Source organism: Hemicordylus capensis, chromosome 2, assembly GCF_027244095.1.
Source record: "Hemicordylus capensis ecotype Gifberg chromosome 2, rHemCap1.1.pri, whole genome shotgun sequence".
Lineage (NCBI taxonomy): Eukaryota > Metazoa > Chordata > Lepidosauria > Squamata > Cordylidae > Hemicordylus > Hemicordylus capensis.
This window is the reverse complement of record NC_069658.1, coordinates 193,030,619-193,050,963: the sequence shown is the minus strand read 5'-3', so window position 1 is coordinate 193,050,963 and position 20,345 is coordinate 193,030,619. Positions and strand designations below refer to the sequence as shown.

Genomic DNA, 20,345 nt, shown 5'->3' with positions numbered 1-20,345 from the left:
CAACCACCCAAAAACCCTGATCAGCTTCTAAAAGCATTAAGCAATGGTGAGAATGGCAGGCTTCATGGGTTCTTCCCAAAGGGCTTTGATGAAAATTGAGGGAAGAAAGAAACACACAACTCCTGGATATGATTGCAGCAAAGAAGTTACAGGCAACTACTTCTGGCAGCATGCAAACTAGCACCTTCTCTTACATTGCGATAATTCACAGATGAGAACCTGCACCATCCATGCATCTTATTAGGAGGATGCTCATAGAGCATTATGTTTTCTCAATTCACACAGTGAACAACCATCACTCCACATGCCAAAGGTGAGAAATGGTCAATATACTTTCAAAAGGAATGCAGTCCTGATTTTTCTCCAGCTTCACCCATAGAAGGCTTGCATTTGTGGGTGTGGAAGGTAGACTTGCTAGCACTCAGGATTTCAGAAAAATAGCAATACATGCAATGCTGGCATTCTCCAGACCAGATGCATCACCTTGTTCTCCTTGCAAAATCTATTCCGAAGTAGTGTTTTGTTACAAAATGGAAGTTAACCTGAACATATGGGCACTTCCTTCAAGTCAAGCAAGAAGCTCCCTTCCACCTCTACCTGTGTGGAGAGAAAAAGTTTCTTGATTTCCTTGTGCCATTCTTTTTTCTTCAATAACCAATGGAAACATCCAGCATGTCCATAAGAATTCAAGGGCAAATATGGGGATATTAAACTGATGGACTCTATCTTCAGAGGTGCAAGAGCCTATCTCAGACTGACATCTTTAATTTGAACAATGAGAGGTGCCCATGCACCCTAAAGCCCACAGAAGTCTACGATCTGTCCGTGGGTAATCAATACATATTCAGGGGAACTCTTTTGACTTCAGCCAGCCAACAGATGATTATGTATTTTGTTATATAGCTTATCTCAGCTAATGCATGACATGTGGGAGATTCAGGTTCCAGGACCCAATCCAGTTTGCTGGGTTGGCTACCTGAATTTTTCAGAATGCAAATATTGTTGCCAACATCCCCCCCATATAATTTCTATTAGTTTTAGTCAAGCAGTTCAAATGCTGTTGATAATGTTTGTCCAATGAAATTCCACATATTGTTATCAGTTATAACAGATATATGTTCATTTTAATGTAAACTTGGTGACGGGTAAAGCTTACAATGAAGCAGAACCTATCTTGAGACTTAACTGGAACCCTGTTTTAGTGTTAGAGGTTAGAGCAACAATGAGTGGTCAAATGATTCTGGAGAGAGCAGGGTGGGAGAAGCTGAGAAATGCCAGTCCAGAAATAAGTTTGAGAATCCTGTCTGTCGAAACTAAGCAGTCAGTCTGCCATGGCCAATATAATTTCTTTATTAAAATCATCCAGAATTGTTTTCCTGCTAATAGTACAGTAAGTCACCTAGCTAGCAATACAAATACCGGGATTATATTTGAATACCGAGATTGTATTTGGTGTGTATGTGTTACCAAAGTTGTCTATGAGTCAATTACAGAGTATCGTATCTGTGAGTTAATTACACTAATACTAATTCTGGAGCCAAAAGTTCCTTTCAGAACTTTTCCAGTCAAAAATTGGGGCTCCAGGGAGAGGGAGGCCAAAGCTTTTACAAAACTGCCCCCCCATTCACTTTTATGATTACTGACGCTTGGTTTTACGGTATGAATGGTGACAGCTAGCACAATCTCAATTGCTGGCAGTTGTCCTCCCCACAAGGCTACAGAGTGAGGGCAAGAAGCATTGCCCTTGCTCTGATTTGGCTTGTTCTAATTTGACAGAGGATGACATCATCACCTGACATAATCATGAAACAATCAGAGGGTGGGCACTGCTTCCTGCCTTCACTCTCCAGCCTTGTGGGGAGGGTGATGCAAACAGAAATGTGATCACTGCTGCGGGTAAATTCACCCCACAGTTTGCAGCAGTTTTTGACACTTCCACCCTCAAATTACCAAAATTGTCTCCCTAACTTTGCATCCCATGAAGAGGATGGTGGGGTGATTTCAGCTCAGCCCTGCTGCATACTCCAGGTACTCTCTGGAACTAAAGCTGCCTTTCCCATTTCACCTACAGCAATCTGGAAATCCCTTCTCAGGTGAAACACCTGAGAAACATAAATGGAAGTGAAATTCCTCAGAGAGGTTTCATGCATCCCTCCCCGGAACACTTAGACTGCAGTTGAGAAAGGAGTCTGGAACGAACTGGCCAAATGAGCAGGGTGTCTCATGAAAAGCCATGTCCTAAGCTCCCTTATTTATTACGGATCTGGATCCTAAGTTATTTCCTTTTCATTCTGCATAAAATGCGAAATGCGCTGAGCGACCTGTGTTTTTCATTAATGGACTTTAAAGTACTTAGTTGGAGGTTTAGCATTGTGGGGATAAACATGTGTGTGAAGTTGGATTTCTCTCTCTCTCTGCCCCCTCCCCCAAACCCTTTGTTTTGTGGTGCCTTTGCTCCATGGTTATTTATTAGATATTATTTATTTAACTTATTCCTCTCCCTCCCATCTTTGGGCGGGGGGGGAGCTCCAGTCCATATAGTTTCACCAAGCAATGCTATATTATTTAATGCTGCTCGTGTGCCCCATTGAGAGGTAGCTTCATAGGAGAGTTCCTCATGGGCTGCCACAGCAGTGCAAGCAATAATAAATCAAAGACTATGCAATTCAGTTTTCTTTCTCTTTCAAGAAAGCCAGAGTGATATTTGGGGCTCTTAACAGTCTAGACAAAGCAGTGGGCGGCCACTGCAGCCTCAGGCCTACCCCCTCCCACAGAATGCTGCTTCCTGGCCCACCTATTGGCAGGCCAGACTGCCTCAACAGTGTGGTCCATTGTGGTCAGACGGTGATTGGACAGCCCTTATAAAGAAGCTCCCTATTTTGCAGATGGATTAATAGGCAGATATTAGAATTGTAGAATTCTGTGCATACTTTGAATCTGTGAACAACAGCTCCTGGAATAAGGAGGGTGGGAACAGTCAGTCTGGCTTATTTCTCGTGGGGGTGGGGGTTGGATTTTTGTATTAAAGTATATATATTTTATCCTTTTGTAAAGAAAGCAAAATTGGCTCTTTAGCCCAAATAAAAGTGATGAATCTTCTTTCAACCAAAAGGCTCATTTTATTTATGGTATTTAATCTTCAGGAGTATATCCCATCGACTACTCATTGTTATTAATTTACTTATTTCAGCGATCACAACCCTTGGTGGCTTACAGCAGATTTAGATTCTAACACATAAAACTCCTAGGTTGGAAATTAAAGAAGAGCTATAGGAGGCACAATGAAAAACTTGAGCATGCCCAGTGGGACTTTTAACCTTTTCCTTTTGCATGACAGACACACCCCACCCCCCATTACATATCACAATCTATTACTACTACTACTACCACCACTACTATCTCCACTACTACCAATTCTAAACATTTATATACCACTTTTCAGCAAAAGGTTCTCAAAGTAGTATACACAGATAAGTAAGTAAGTAAGTAAGTAAGTAAGTAAGTAAAATTGTTTGCTGTCTCCAAAGGGCTCACAGTCTAAAAAGAAACATACGGTAAACACCCGCAACAACCACTGGAGGGATGCTGTGCTGGGGTTGGATAGGACCAGTTGCTCTCCCCTGGCTAAATATAAGAGAGTTACCACTTTAAAAGGTGCCTCTTTGCTCAATTAGGTAAAGTGTGCCGTCGAGTCAGTGTCAACTCCAGGCGCCCATAGAGCCTTGTGGTTTTCTTTGGTAGAATACAGGAGGAGTTTACCATTGCCATATCCTGCGCAGTATGAGATGATGCATTTCAGCATCTTCCTATATCGCTGCTGCCAGATATAGGTGTTTCCCATAGTCTGGGAAACAGCGGGAATTTGAACCGGCAACCTCTGGCTTGCTAGTCAAGCCATTTCCCTGCTGCGCCATTAGGTGGCCCTCAGCAGGGATTAAACTGCTATTGAAAGCCCCCTCCTTTTCGAAAGAGGTTTGCCAAGTGGCATGAGAGTCCACAGTTAAAACAATATGGCCAAGACCAGTGGGTGTGTAGAATTGGGCATGCAGTTCTTTGAGTCCATGCTCTTTGAAAAACAACTGTAACAAACAAACCACCATATCATCACATCAGTTCAAACAGCCATAAATATCCTTTTAGGTTATGCCTTGCCATCACACACAATCAGTAACGGATACCAGGGGGAAAGATGTCAGCATAGATTTAAGCATAAATGCCCACTTAAGGAAATGGGTTTTACAGAGTTGCCTGAACCCCAGCAAGAGACGTACATTGCCACACCTTCTCAGGAAGCTCATTCTGAAGCCTTCAGACTACAACAGAGCTATACTGCTTCCTACTGTTGACCCCACTTTTTTGAGGCAACAGTATACTGAGAAGAGCCCTATCTCTATATCTCAAATTTTCTGGGGGAGCAATATACAGGAAGAAATGCTACTTAAGATATGCCGGTCCCACAGCTTTCTACCATGTTCTTCCTCCAAAGAGCTCAGACTCAGACCGCTACCAGATGAGTGGGGGTAAACCTGTGTCTGGACAGTGCTACTTCAGATTGAAGGTGGGGGTTCACATGATGGAATGATCATCCATTAAAAAATTCCTATCACATAGGAAGTTAGATGCCAACCTTTTCTACTTCATGCTGGTTTGCCATATGCAGGCATCCCTTTTTCATGGAAGATCATCTTGTGAGCACTCAATAATAACCTGAAATGATATTGTCCAGATGCAGGTTTACCACTTATTCTGCTGATTGTGAGAGCTGGCCCTCACTTGGAATAACCTATGCTATGTTACGAAGTGTTCATCTATCCAGGCACCTTATAAGGCCAGATTTTCAGCTGCACAGCTACATTGTTATGGCGTCTCCACTTTGGTTTTGCCAACCAGGCCTCAGATCAGAAGGTGAGCGGGTTACCTATCACCCCATTACTCCTGTTCCTAGACCCATTAGCCCTCTCCTCACCAGGAGCAAGCTGTGCTTCCTCATCAGGTCCCTACTCTAAGCTGTTGCCTGAGGTTCAATTGTGCAAGAGACAATGAGCTTCTTATTCATTTCATGTATATATTGGCAACTATTGGTGCAGCAGAAGCACACTTGCAAATAACTTGTGCCCAAACAAAGCCTTGCACTCCAGGTGGAGCAGTGCACCCCCAGGCCCCATTTTGGATTCAGCCATGGACCTGGCCCCTAAACTTGGTGGGATGGTGCCTTTCATTTAACAAAGCCATAAATGCATTCAGTTTAATCCTGGGAGTTTAAAGGCAGTTTTGTTACATTTCTAATTTATCTTTCCCCTGAGATGTTTCAGGGTACCATTTTAGCCTTGCATCAAACCTGTGGCCCCATCAAACCAGTTTGACTGCTAGTTAATCATGCAAGATCACCCATTTGTATTTCATAGCTGAGATTTTAACCTGGGTTGCTTACTTCCATGCCCAGCATTTTAGCTGCTGCACCAGAAGCCCCATTTAGGGATGATGGGGCTGGCTCCTACTAAATTTAGCTGTGCTTAAGTCACATTAAAATCAAAAGTGTGTATGTAATTTATTATTAGGAAGTGGAGGAAAAGGAAAGAACAAGGTCATTCCTACCATGCTTAGCTGTTCTTAAGTTAAATTGAAATCACGGTAACTTTAATAATAATGATAATGATACTATTGTCATCCTCCTCATCATCATTTTTATTTAGCACCCTCTATGCAGATGATGCTTTAAAAAGAATTAGAAGACTACTACTACGACTACTATTTATATACTGCTTTTCAACAAAAGAGTCTTGAAAGCAGTTTACATATAAAAATAAGAAGACAGGTCCTGGACACAAAGGATCACACAGAGACAACTAACTTGTCTCACTGACTTCATCTAACCTCATTGACTTAAACTAATGCAATTTTTTTAGCCTACTTCCCTTAAGGAAAGCAAGCTTATGAGATCAGCCGGCATTCTGTGTGTGTGTGTGTGTGTGTGTGTGTGTGTGTGTCTGTCTGTCTGCGTATGTGTCCATGTGTCCCCCCCACACCCACCCCGCATCAACTTCGCAATGCCTGGACCAATATGAAGGGGCACATAGGGGCACACATAGGGACACCTCAATAGTGTAGGGACACATAGGGACACCTCAATAGTATAGTTTGTGATGATGTCATCACCCCAATTCAAGATGGCAGCTGTGTAAATGTTTGAGGTGCAAGTGGGCTAACTTGTGAACCGCCTAACCGATCTGACCCAAATTTGGTACAGTTGTAGGAACACATAGGGATGCCTCAATGGTAGTTTGCGATGATGTCATCCACCCCGACCCAAGATGGCAGACAAGTGAACATTTGAGGTTCAAGTAACTTGTGGACCACCTAAACAATTTGAACCAAATTTGGTACAGTTGTAGAAATTAAACATAGGGACAGCTCAAGAGCACAGTTTGTGATTATGTCATCCACCCCAATTCAGGGTGGCGGACAAATGAACATTTGAGGTACAAGTGGGCTACCTTGTGAACAGCCTAAACTGATTTGAACCAAATTTGCTACAGGTGTAGGAACACATAGGGATGGCTCAAGGGTGTAATTTGTAATGATGTCATTCACCCTGATTCAAGATGGTGGATGCATGAACTGTTGAGATGCAAGTGGGCTAACTTGTGAGGATGGTAATTATCAATTAAGATTATAGTGAAAGGAATGTAGGCAGATTAGTTCTTACCAGAACAACTTGTTCTTGGATTGGGGCCCTTGTGTGCTAGGCTAAATATTATTATTGCTCAGGTGCACTTATAACTCCAGCTCTTATGAGGTATTCCAAAGTAAGTGTATCAAATGCTGTTATTATACACTGTCATTTTGTAATTTAATCTTAACTTTGTCCACATGAAGACAAAGCCTTTTTTGGACCTTGCTTTGAATCTTGCTTCCTGTTTCCGAAGCCTGAAATGGTACTAGGGCAGGTGTGGAGAAACCATCTGAGAAAATTATCTGAAATTTCTCCTTAGGAGAACTCAAAGAGCCTCTACACACGATCAGTGTGTAGAGCCTATTAGGGTTCTGTGGGGAGAGCGGGTCAAGCCCACTCTCCCCACAGGTGATCATCAGGCTAGCCCTGGGTGGCTGGATTGGCTGTCCACACAACTACCAGCTTCGTCACACTGCCAGTAGGGGCAGCAGGGATTGGGGGTCACCTGGCCCCTGGAAGTCACAGGATGCCCCATGCGAGTGCACGGGGCATTCTGGGGAGACCCCCCAAGGCTGGGAGGCTTTCTGTTGCCTCCCGGTCGGGAGCCTACTTGTGAGTTGCTACGGCATGGAGCTGCACCGTGGTGATTCACGATCAACTAAACGGAGCTAGTGGAGCGCTCGCTCAACTAACCTTGTTTAGTGGGGGCAATTAAGCAGGCTAACTGCTAGGAGTCACATGGCTCCCAGTGGTTCACATGCTTGGGGGAAACCGGGGTGAGCTCCCTTAGCCCAGTTCCCTCCGCGCATGTGAAGAGCCTCGTGATTTCATTCAAGCAGTCAACACAAGAAGTGGCTTGAAATTTACCAAGACTCCTAGGAGGAGGAGTGCTGAGGGATGCAGGACTCAGGTCTGTATAGCCCCCAGATTTCTTTTTAACATTACATTAAATGTTCAAAACTGGGTGAATCTCAACACACATCGATGAAATGAATTTCCCGAATGTCCAGAACCTCAGATATATGCTAATGGATGTTCATTGTCACTTATCAAGGTTTGCGGCTGTATGCCTGAAAACTGAAGGGTTTTTTAAAAATTATTATTTTTGTTTGAGGACATCTCCAATATTCATTTGCAATGATCTGCATTCACAAGTGAAAAATGACATTCGCCAGACGCCCGGCATTCGCTTTAATGTGGCCAATATAGACGAAGCCTCTTTGTCTGCCTGCCACCTCGAAGAGCACGCAGGAGAGGAATCCTCCCCAGCCCCCTCCGCCTGCAGCACTCCCTGGTGTGTTCTGGCTCCAGCTGGAATGCTCTGCACAGCCTTCCCTGCCAGCCCCTCCCTTGCCCTTTCCTCTGCTGCCTAAGGCATTGTCAAGTGCAGCCTGGCATCCCTCAGGCAGCAGCAGGGCCCGGCACTCTCAGGGATGTCCAGCCTCCTTGGCGGCCGCACATGCCTCCAGCACAGCTGAGTGCCTCTTCTGCCAGCTCCCTGCGTCGTCGGGAGAGCTGGAGACGCCCCCGCGGCTGCCTCCCAAGTGCTGAGTCCAGGGGGAGCCAGCAAAGGCACCTAGTAGGTCCCTGCAAGATGTGTGCGCCGGGCGATTTGCTTGCCCCAGCGCACATGGCAAGGGACCCGGGCAGCTGCAAGGGGAGGCAGGCAGAGAGACACGGGGAAGGCGCAGCCTGGGGCCGACCCTGGGAGAGATCTCTTGACAACCTCAGCTGCTCCTCATCCCTTGCCAGCATTTGTCTCAGAGCCCAGAGTGGATATGTCTTATACATATATGCACGCATTTTGGAAGGGGTGCTAGAGCATAGTGAGGCCAGGGGTGCCATTTCAGATTTCTGTTGTTGGGGTGGGGTGGGGTTTCAGCTGAAGGCAGCAAGGCCCAGAGGCCTGCTCTTGGGGTCCCTCAGAGATGCAAAAAAACCTATACAGTTTCAGAGCTCTTGTCATCAGGGGTGTAACTAGGGCAGAGGGGGCCTGTGTTCACCCCTCTCTCTGGCAGCCCCTTGGAGTGAGGTAGATAATGAGGAAGATAGGGAGAGATTAAGCTGGGGGGCCCTCAGGAGCTTGAGGGCCCACGTTCTTTGAACTCATCCGCTCAATTATAGCAACACCCTTACTTGTCACCACCATCTCCTTTCTAAAGCCTCAGTATAAAAAGGGAAGCTATTGACAAAGGAGCAACGTTCTTTTGGGGGGGGGGGGAGTCCCTTGTTCAATGTGTACATGTCCAGTACATAGGCCTATGTAATGCTTCCATTCTTAGGACCAAACTAGATGAGCAATTAGAGGTTATTGATTGGCCGGACGAAGGCATTTTGACCCTTCCCTTCCCGTTAATTAACACAGAGCACAATGGATTAGGAAGTTACCCTGCACAAGAATCATTGAGACGAACAGGAGCCTGGAACAGTGTGCTCATCTGGCATACTGTGGTCTGCAGTGAACATATTAAGCCACTTTAGATTAAGTCTGATTACTGATTTGTCTAGCCCACTATTCTTGACTCTAACTCCGGGCAGAGCCTAAATGGGCTCACTTATTGTGACCCCATTTGCAGGTGGCCAAAGATGGGCACATTCTGTTGATTTGGTGGCGGGGGAGGGCTGAACTTATCACTAGGGCTGTGCACGGAACCGGTTCACAGGCGCGTTGGATACTTCCAGTTATTTGAGGTAATAACTGGGCAATAAGGCGGCAGGGAAGTACGCTGCTGTCCCGATGGACTTTAAGAAAACGGAGCGCCAGCAGGGGAAAAGTGGAAGGAGGGGTAAGTGCACCCTCCCCTGCCCTTAAAGATGCACCCCCTCCAAACCATCCCCACCCAGTTCCGTGCACATCCCTACTTATCACTGGTAATGTGGTGCTTCTCCCAATGACCACTGGCTGGTGGCAGCCAATTTGTCCCAGAGTGCCTCTCTAACCAATTACGTGTCATCACATAGCTTAATTCCAAGGGGCGTTATGCGGGGTTCAGGGAGAACGGCAGCCACCTTCTGGCAGCCCCTGAGGTGAGTATTGCTACCACCAGCACTGCAAAACACAGGTGGCAGGAAAGAAACGAGAAGGAGGGTACAGCCGGAGGTTCAGCCTAACTCTAATTAGCAGGGGCTCTCCAAGGTTTCCGTTTCCCCAGCCCTACTAAGGCCCTTTATCCCTGCTAACTGGGGAAAGAAGTACCTTTTAAATTGGTCACTCTCTTATATGAGCCCCTGGTGGCGCAGTGGTAAAACTGCCGCCCTGTAACCAGAAGGTTACAAGTTCGATCCTGACCAGGGGCTCAAGGTTGGCTCAGCCTTCCATCCTTCCGAGGTCGGTAAAATGAGTACCCAGAATGTTGGGGGCAATATGCTAAATCATTGTAAACCGCTTAGAGAGCTCCGGCTATAGAGCGGTATATAAATGTAAGTGCTATTGCTATTGCTATTATATTCAGCAGGGGGAGAGCAACTGGCCCTGTGCAACCCAGGCACATTCTTCCTGGGGCGATGGTGATGGTTTCCCTTGGTTTTTCTTTCTTAGATTATGAGTAATTGTGGGACAGGGGACCATCTTATTCCATTTTTCTATGTAAAATGCTTTGAGAACTTTTGTTGTTGAAAAGCACTATATGAATATTTGTTGTTGTTAATTAGAAATGTCAAGGATTGAACCTGGGACTGCCTGCCTGCATGGCAGAGACTTTACCACTGAGTTCTGGCCCCTTCCCATGGTAGTTGAATACAAGCTTGAGGACGATGCCCTACAGTGGAGCCTAGTCAGGACCTGTGATTTGTCAAAAGGAGCTAATATCCCCTAATGGTGAACAGGAGCCAGCGTGGTGTAGTGGCTAGAGTGCTGGACTAGGACTGGGGAGACCCGAGTTCAAATCCCCATTCAGCCATGAGACTAGCTGGGTGACTCTGGGCCAGTCACTTCTCTCTCAGCCTAACCTACTTCACAGGGTTGTTGTTGTTGTGAGGAGAAACCTAAGTATGTAGTACACCGCTCTGGGCTCCTTGGAGGAGGAGCGGGATATAAAATGTAATAAATAAATAAAAATAAAATAAATAATGGTCCAAGAAGCCAGAAATATAACTGATGGAGTAGATATGTGATGATTCACTCTTCTTCCTCCCCACCCACCCCAGCCCCTTTCCCCTGAAGATGTGGGTTGTAGTCAGTGAAAGAACCTGTAGCAAATGTCAAGAAGGGACAGAGAAGAGATGAGTTGTAATGCACCTACCAGGCAGAAGACTGAAGCACCTTTGAAGCAGCCCTCTGGGGACAGCCCTCTGGGTCTAAGGAGAGGAGAGCTGGTCTTGTGGTAGCAAGCATGACTTGTCCCCATAGCTAAGCAGGTTCTGCCCTGGTTGCATATGAATGAGAGACTTGATGTGTGAGCACTGCAAGATATTCCTCTCAGGGGATGAAGCTGCTCTGGGAAGAGCAGAAAGTTTCAAGTTCCCTCCCTGGCTTCTCCAAGATAGGGCTGAGAGAGATTCCTGCCTGCAACCTTGGAGAAGCCACTGCCAGTCTGTGAAGACAATACTGAGCTAGATAGACCAATGGTCTGACTCAGTATATGGCAGCTTCCTATTTTCCTATGTTCCTATGATGTAATCTGTTGCTGGTTTTTATTAATGCTCTCCTGCTTCATCCAATGCGCAACTTGTATATTTGTGTGAATAAACTGGATATTACACAGATACCATGAGTTTGCAGCAATCCCTCTTCTAAGGGAAACCAGAATCCAAGACACACTGCAACCCTCTGGAATTTCCCACAGCTGCTTGGGCATGTGGGGCAACCAAGGCAACACAATGATGTGAAGCTGCTTTATACTGAGTCAGACCATTGATCTGCCAAACTCACAACTGTGTACTCTGACTGGCAGCAGCTCTCTAAGGGCTCAGACTGAGGTCTGAGGTCCTCTCAGACCTGCTCTCTGCTATCTTTTTTAGCTGGGACTGTCTGCCTACAAGGCACATTTTATATTCCCTGGACTGTTGGTTGGTTGATTGATTGATTGATTGATTGATTGATTGATTGATTGATTAAGTGCCGTCAAGTCGGTGTCAACTCTTAGCGACCACTTACATAGATTCTCTCCAGGATGATTGGTCTTCAGCTTGACCTTTCAGGTCTCTCAGTGATGCATTCATTGCTGTCATAATCGAATCCATCCACTTTGCTGCTGTCATCCTCTTCTTCTCTTGCCTTCACCATTTCCCAGCATTACGGACTTCTCAAGGGAGCTGGGACTTTGCATAATGTGTCCAAAGTATGATAGTTTGCACCTGGTCTTTTGTGCCTTGAGTGAAAATTCTGGATTGATTTGTTCTAGGATCCATTGGTTTGTTTTCCTGGCTGTCCATGGTATCCTCAAAAGTCTACTCCAGAACCAAAGTTCAAAAGCATCAATGCTTTTTCTATCTTGCTTCTCCAAAGTCCAGCTTTCACATCCATAGAGTGTCAGGGGGAAAAACCATGGTCCAAATAATTCTAATCTTTGTAGGTGTAGACACATCACAGCTTCTAAATATCCTTTCCAAGGCCTTCATTGCAACCCTACCAAGTGTTAGTCTGTGACGTATTTCTTGACTGCTAGATCCTTTACTGTTAACGGTCGATCCTAAAAGGCAGAAGCTATCCACCACTTCAATGTCTTCATTGTCAATTCTGAGGCTGATTGCTGTACCCATAGTCATTCGTTTAGTCTTCTTTACATTTAGTTGTAATCCCATATTTTTCACTGTGCTCTTTGACTTTCATTACTAGACTTTCATTGCTAACTCCCTGGGCTATGGCCCCTGTCAAATGCATTGACTGGTGGATCTTGAATCCACAGCCTTTGAATCTTTTTCTCTCAATAAAGGTAAAGTGTGCCATCGAGTTGGTGTCGACTCCTGGCAACCACATAGCCCTGTGGTTGTCTTTTGTAGGATACAAGAGGGGTTTACCATTGCCTCCTCCTGCAGAGTAGGAGATGATGCCTTTCAGCATCTTCCTATATTGCTGCTGCCCAAAATAGGTGTTTCCCATAGTCTGGGAAACATACCAGTGGGATTCAAACTGGCAACCTCTTGCTAATCAAGTCAATTCCCCACAATAGTATTCCAAAGTTAGGCCAATTTTGTAGGAACCTGCTTGAGATTTGATAACCTCTATGTTCCTTTTCCCATAGCCTTTTCTTCCAAGGATTCTAAACTCCACACAAATATTGGAAGCTTTCCCCCTCCCTTCTTGTCTGGGATATGCAAATATTCCTTGCATTGTTCCCATGGAAATTAACTTCCCAATCTTCTTTGCTAGTCTTCTCTGTAACCTACCTTTTGGGGATGCAAGCAGCAACCCTGGGAAGGGGAGTGAATTGCAAGAGAGTGTGTGTGTGTGTGTGTGTGTGTGTGTGTGTGTGTGTGTGTGTGTGTGTAATCCTTTCTACAGAAAGAATTGGCAGCATCAACTTCCCCAGAGGCTGAGCTGTAACACAGCTGGACTCTGGGTAAGGCTGGCTCTCATTAGCCAAACTGAAGCAGCGCCTGACAGAGTGCCCAGTTCCCAACATTCGCTGTGAGATTGCCAGCCCATGGTTGAACTCTGCTGCTCTAGAAACTTGTAGCAGATGCTGGCCCAGCCGGGACTCAGCTTGCAGCTGTGCATGGCTCTGTTTCCCAGAAGAGGAACTGTTCATCAGCTGCCCGTGCGCACGTGTGTACAATTTAAAGGACTGAAAGCATTAATGATTTTCAGATTCATGTCAGCAACCAATTAAAATCAGGGCAGATGGTTTTGCCACTACAATGGCAACATCAGCCACAAGTTATGTGAATTTGGTACATCAATGGAATGTAGAAATACCAGAAATCCAGGGATGCCTATGAAGCAAATTCATCCTACAGAATCCTTCAGCTGGGTTCGAAAAGATATAGAGAATGTATTCCCTTTGAACTGTAATGTGTGGGTTTCTTTCAGAAGAATATGGTTATGCAGGGGCACTCTTTGGACCGGACTTCCAGTCCAAAGTCTGGTCCTCAGCACTGGGAGCAACCTCTGCCTAGACACGATTATTTAGACATGACCATAGATTCTTATGACTAGCTCAAAATAAACCAGGGGGAAGGAAATCTTAAATCAATTCTGTTAGAATCCTAGTCGTTTGAAGGTATCTTGATATTGAAGACCACCAGAAGTTAATCGGCTTGTCAGCCTCATTATGTAAGTGGATAGGAGGAGCCATAATGGCTGCTCTGGGACGTTAATGGGCAGGGGACAAGGAAGGGAGAGTCCAATAAACCAAGTCCCCCTCATAGCTTGCCAATGGCAGATTAAAAAGGGTCATGGAAATGTAGAACACTCTGTTATTCACCTAGCCAATGTGTATTCAGAACACCTCAACATGTGTAATATACTAGAATGTATGCCAGATAAATTTTGGCCAGGGAGCTGAAGATGAATATATGAGGCTGCCTTATACTGAGTCCGTCTATTGGTCCATCATCTTCCATGTTGTCACTGACTGGCAGCACCTCTCCAAGATTTCTCCCAGGAGTCTTCTACTCCTACCCGGAGATGCCAGAGATTGAACCTGGGCTCTATCACTGAGCTACATATGCTAACTTCCATTCACATGGCCTGGTTTGGAAATCTATGCTCTGATAGGAATCCATGCGCAAAGAGGAGGGTTTTGAGATTCTTTACTTCCTGGCTTATGTCAGCTATTTATGGACAGAGGCTGTATGCTGAACAACAGGCAAAAATCTAATAGCCAGGACTTTTGAACACACATCTATTGCACAATGGGGACAGGCAAAAACCAAGAAGTGAAGCTTTTCCTCCATCCCCACTTCCTCATTCCAGGAAAAACTAAACCAGCTCAATTTCTTCCAGCTATTCAGAAGGCAACTCAAACGTGTCCCCTACTCAGCAGGGCCTAGAAGGGGAAGGGGGAGGCAGAATAATTGCTTTCTGCCCCAAGCTGGCTGCCCTGCCCTTTCCCCACTATGACCAGCTGGTTGGGGAGCAAACAGTCATATAATTGCTAAGCCCTTTTAAACCCTGGTTTATGGGCTATAATTCTGATAGTTTGTAATCTGATAACTCCATGAGCCAGTGAGCTTCTAATGTGCCCAGCTGAGTGAAACCCTGAGGATTTCATCTGCACTAAGCCCAAATATCAGATTGTTGATTCTTGAGTAAATCGTCTTTTTTTTTTTTTTAAACTGTCCTTCCTTATCTCTCCAATATCAGATTTTGGTCATCAGCTTTCAGGACATGGACATCTTTAAGAAGAGAGGATAAATAAGCCTGGCTATGGAAAGCATATGGATGCCAAGAGTTCACTTTCCACAATTTACCTCACCTGATGTTGTAGTTTCCATGTTGTAGTTACCCAAAGCCTTCGCTTGCACGAGGAAGCAGTACAAACATTGTTAAATGCCATCAGTTCTGTACAGCTGAATCACCTCTTTTGAAAAAGCATCACTGCAGTAAAAAATGATGATCGGTAGCCTTTGGCTTAGTTCAAAATCATAAGAACACAAGAAGTGCCCTGCTGGATCAGGCCCAAGGAGGCCCATCTAGTCCAGCATCCTGTTTCACACAGTGGCCCACCAGATACCACTGGAAGCCTACAGGTAGGAGCTGAGGGCATGCCCTCTCTCCTGCTGTTACTCCCCTGCAACTGGTATTCAGTTCAGGATTTCTGAGTTTTTTCCTCTAAGCATTTTTAAAAGAACTTTACGCTATTCTCATGACCACTGAAAAGTGGGCTAAGGAGCTCAGCCCGCTTTCCAGCGGTCATGAGAACAATCAGACTCGCCCATGACAGAGACGGTAATCATGTGGGCAGCCGACCCAGCCACCCAGGGAGTGCAGAGTTCTCGTGTGCGGGGAGAGCTGGCCAAGCCTGCTCTTCCCACAGCTCTCCTCACTGCTCATGTGGAGAGCCTCCTTGTCTGGTTTGAGAGAATTCTCTTTCACTTTATAAAGTTGGTGCATGCATGCATGCTTAAGGTACAATGCACTAGGGATGTGCAAACAGGATCGACTGTTCGGGGTCAAACTGAACCATCCCCTGTTCGGTCTGACCCCAGACTGAACACTCCCCACCCCCCGCAACTGTTCGGGAGGTTTGGAGACTTTTTTTTTGGCCTGGGTCATGCATAGGCCAATTGTGCAGGTGTGGCAGTCTCCAAAATGGCCGCCACACTGGAGGGGGATGGCCCGAATGGGCAGAAGAGCCAGCTGAACGGCCGGTATGGGCATGAAGGGAGGCCGGCAGGGGGAGGGGGAACCTCCCCAGACACACACACACACACACACACACCGCCTCCAACAACTACCCCAAAGGGGGTAAGTTAAAAAAATATTTTTATTTTTATTTTTTTCAAAAGAAAGTTTGTAAACCCCCCCAGACCGGACTGAACTGGGGGGGTTCAAGGGGGTGCCAGACCGAACTGGCCTGGTCCGGTTCGGGTCTGGTCTGGACTCGAACCGAACTGGACCAGCTGGTTCCATGCACACCCCTATTATGCACACACATCCACTTTGTTGCCCTTGGGATTTTTATTTCTTCCCCCCACTTTCAGGCTTCCCAGATGCACCTGGTTGGCCACTGTGTGAGGCAGAATACTGGACCGTGGCCTGATCCAGCAGGACTTTTCTTATTTCCCAATACCAGCCATGACTGAGCCACTCGGAAATTTTACTGCCATTTCCTTCAAGAAACAAACACATCTGGGGACAATAATGGGTTTTACATACAGAGGACAGCAGCACCCATATAAAGACTGTGCAAGGAACAAAGAGAGAAAATGGATTCAAATAGCCAAGTGATTCACCAGATAAAAGGCTGCTTGGTCACATGAACCAGTCATGTATTCCACAGCAGTCAAAGAGAGTTTCACTGAGAGTAAGGGATTGCCATGAAAGAACAGTTGCGTGCACACACCCAAAGCAGCTGGCTTTGGCTGTCTGGTCTGCTGAGCAGTGACCGAGCAGGCATGCACAGAATCTCATTCTAAATTTTGAGCCGGAAAAGAACTTCTGGAGAAAAATACACTCAATTTGTAATACCACTGAGAGCTGGATAAATTCGTGTTCCTAAGCAGGGAGTTATGAATTTCAGCAACACAACGATAAGAAAATGGAGTTGGTATACCTGACGTGCTGTTTTTTTAATTGAGTAATGAAGGAGTATTCCTCTCCTATCAGGTCACAGAATCATAGAAGGGGTCTTCTGGGCCATCTATTCCAGCCTCTGCTTGACCCTGTTTTGTGTCATTTGCCAATTTGATGAGGATTTCCTCTGCCTCTTCATCTAAGCAATTGATAAAAATGTTGAAATGTATCAGACCCAGGAAAGAATCTAGCAGCATCCCACATAAAAGCTTCGCGCCAGTTTGATGAAAAGCCAGTGGGGAGCACTCTTTGAGTATGGTTTACGAACCAGTTCTGAATCTACCTGATGATACAATAATTATCCAAATAGAAGATGACTCAGAATTTAAGACAGCCCCCTTAAAAATACAGGTTATAACTATATTGCAGGTTATACCTATATTGACTCAAAATGAAGAAGACTTTGAAGCTATTCCCACGATCACTAGAATGCAGGCCAAGGGAGCTTAGCCCGCTTTCCAGTGGTTGTGGGAACCACCGGGCTCGCTTGTGACACACGAGTAGACCCCCAAGCAGCCTCCCAGGCTCGGGGGACCCTCTAGGATGCCCCACACACTCATGCAGGGCATCCTGGAACTGCCAGGGGCCACATGGAAGGGCCCACAGCCCCTGCTGGCTCTGTGACAGAGCCGGCAATCATGCGGGCGGCCAATCCAGCCACCCAGCTACGAGCGGCTGAGGCTGCTCGTCTGCAGAGAGGGCAGGCTAAGCCCTCTCTCCCCATAGAACCCCCTCAGGTACTTCACACATGTCGTACCTTAGCACCTCTTTGAATTTAAGATGACCCCACAACTTCTAACATCAAACAACTCAGAAAAAAACTAGTCTTGGATTCAGGTAAATACAGTATTGCCATGTAGCCATATTTGACCACTTTGTTAACCAAAATATTATGGGGAATTTTGTCAAGTACTTTACTATAATCAAGATAAAGTACATTTATAGCATTCCCACAATCCACTAAATTATTAACCCAGTCAAAAGAAGATATAAGATTAGTCTCTGGCAAGATTTATTCTTGACAGATCTGGTTTCTACTAATCACTGCATTGTTATCAAGATGCTTACAGACTGGCAGCTTCATCATCTGTTTTCATCTTCCCTGGTATTAAAGTCACACTGGCCAGTCTGTAGTTTCCCAGATCCTCCCTATTTCCTCTTTTAAGGAACTCATTTAAGACAGATAGGTGTTTCCTGACCAACTCCATAACAATCTTGAATTGCAATCCTGACGCCTCACCATTCATGTTGCTTTTGTGAACTGGCAAACAATTTCCTTTTTGAGAGAAGACAGAGGCAAAATAGGAATGGAGCAGTTTTCTTTGTCACCCATTAATATTTCACTATCCTTACTAAGCCATAGGCCTACCATTTCCTTCCTCCTCTTACTTCAAACATACCTGAAGAAGCACTTTTTGTTTCTCTTAGCATCTCTTACTAACTCCAATTTATTTCTGAGCTTTAGTTTTCCTAACACATCCATACAAGTCTGGATAATGATGATGATATTTTATATCCCGCTCTTCCTCCAAGAAGCCCAGAGCGGTGTACTACATACTTAGATTTCTCCTTACAACAACCCTGTGAAGTAGGTTAGGCTGAGAGAGAAGTGACAGGCTCAGAGTCACCCAGCTAGTATAATGGCTGAATGGGGATTTGAACTCGGGTCTCCCTAGTCCTAGTCCAGCACTCTAACCACTACACCACGCTGGCTCACTATTCATCTGTATTCATTCTTGCTGACCTGTCCTTCTTTCCATTTCTTATGTGTCCTTTTTAAATTTTCAGCTCAGCATTAAGATTTTTGTACAGCCACACTGGTCTGTTCGGATGCCTCTCATTTTTCTTTTGAATTGAAATTGGTTGTGATTGCACCTTTAGTAACTCTGTCTTCAGGAACTCCCAGTCACCCCTACTTTTCCAATTAGTTTATCTAGCCACGGGAGCTTACCTAGTGCTTCCAGTCATTCACCTGAGTTCTTCTCTCTCTTTTTAGTCCTATACTTTTTATAGGAAGCATTGAGAAGAATATCATCCGAGGCCCAAGGTTCTTACCTTCTTTGTAGTCAGATGTGATACATTCATAACTGTTCCTGGCAGTGTTACTCCTTCCCACGTAGATTATGGGATAATAGTCAAAGGGCTTGGTAAATCTTGACAACCTATCTGTCACATCCTGGATCTGCGCACCTTTGAAACAGCACACTTCATGAGCTAAAGGCCCCAAATCTCTGGGGAACTACAATTCCCAGAGTTCTTTGTGTTGGGAAATTGTGGGTAAGACTTAATGAAGCCCCTAGGAGCAGCCTTCCGCTTCCCTGCATTACTGCCATTGGAAGGTAAGTTATGGAGAAGGGAAAAGGTGGGAGCAGTTTATAATGGCCCACACATATTTACAATCTGAGTAAAAAGTGAGAAGGATTTTGGCTCAAGATAGTAGACCTCATTATTGCAAAGGGGGGGCATTTTTGAACCCCTCAATTCCTCATACATCACTAAGACAGCACAAGGAGGCTTTACACACAGGGCTTTTGCCCCAAATCTCGTTCAGAAGAGAGTGAGGCAGGTCTCACGATCCGTGAGACCCGCTTTTGTCAAAACTGCAGGGAGGGTGGGCTAAGCCCGCTCTCCCCACAGACGAGCAGGCAGGGAGCCCTGAGCGGCTGGATCGGCTGCCCACATGATGGCCGGCTCCGTGATGGAGCTGGCGGGGGGTGGGGGGAGCGGGGGGCGCATGGCCCCCGCAAGCCCCAGTATGCTCTGTGCGAGCGCATACTGGGGAGACCCCCCAGCCGGGTGGGTGGCTCATGAGTAGGCACGGCACGGCTTCGCGGCGCGGCTACTCACAAGCCAGAAAGCAGGTTTGCTGGAGCGCTCGCTCCGCAAACCTGCTTTTTAGCAGGGGTTCTCGAGCGGGTTACCCGGTCAAGAACCACCGGGCTCGACTGCAAGCCCGGTAGTTCTTATGACCAACAAAAATTGGGCTAGGCTCTCCTAGCCCGATTTTTGTTGGTCGTGAGAATCACCCCAGTGTGTGCATTCACACACCAGCCAAACTTACCTCCCTTCAAGATTTTTGGCCCCATTTCACACACAAACCAGGCTTTGTGATGCGAATTCTAACTTATCTTGAAGTATGTCCGGGTTTTTAAAATGCTGGTTTTAAGCTACTTTTTCTGAAAACGCCAGAGCAAATGGGAGAGGCACTGATGTAGAATCATCAGAATGAGAAGAGGCATACTCTCTTCAGAAATGCAGATCTCATTCTGCAGGAGCTCTCTCTCCCCCCAGCCCTCCTATTGGCTAGAAGGAAAGCACAGAGCATGCCATGTGGACATGTTTCAAAAGAAAACCAAGAGCAGAGGGGAGGGGCTGCTTCCCTCAATGCCGCAAGTGTACTTCAAAGCGGCTTCGCTCAATGTTTACCCCAAAGCCTGAAGCCAAGTGCCAATAACTCCATGGTGAGATGTCATTAAAGTGGTGACTCTCTCAACA

The 20,345-nt window shown here is 45.8% G+C and overlaps 1 long non-coding RNA gene across 1 annotated transcript; it reads right to left on the bottom strand.

Annotated features, from left to right (window-relative positions):
- Nucleotides 1-16,827: 16,827 nt before the first annotated feature.
- LOC128345784 (uncharacterized) lies at nt 16,828-19,169 on the bottom strand. The gene is made up of 2 exons (XR_008316648.1): nt 18,906-19,169; nt 16,828-16,989 (listed from the first exon to the last, which is right to left on the bottom strand). It is a non-coding gene; the product is annotated as an uncharacterized LOC128345784 (long non-coding RNA).
- Between the last annotated feature and the right edge of the window lie 1,176 nt (nt 19,170-20,345).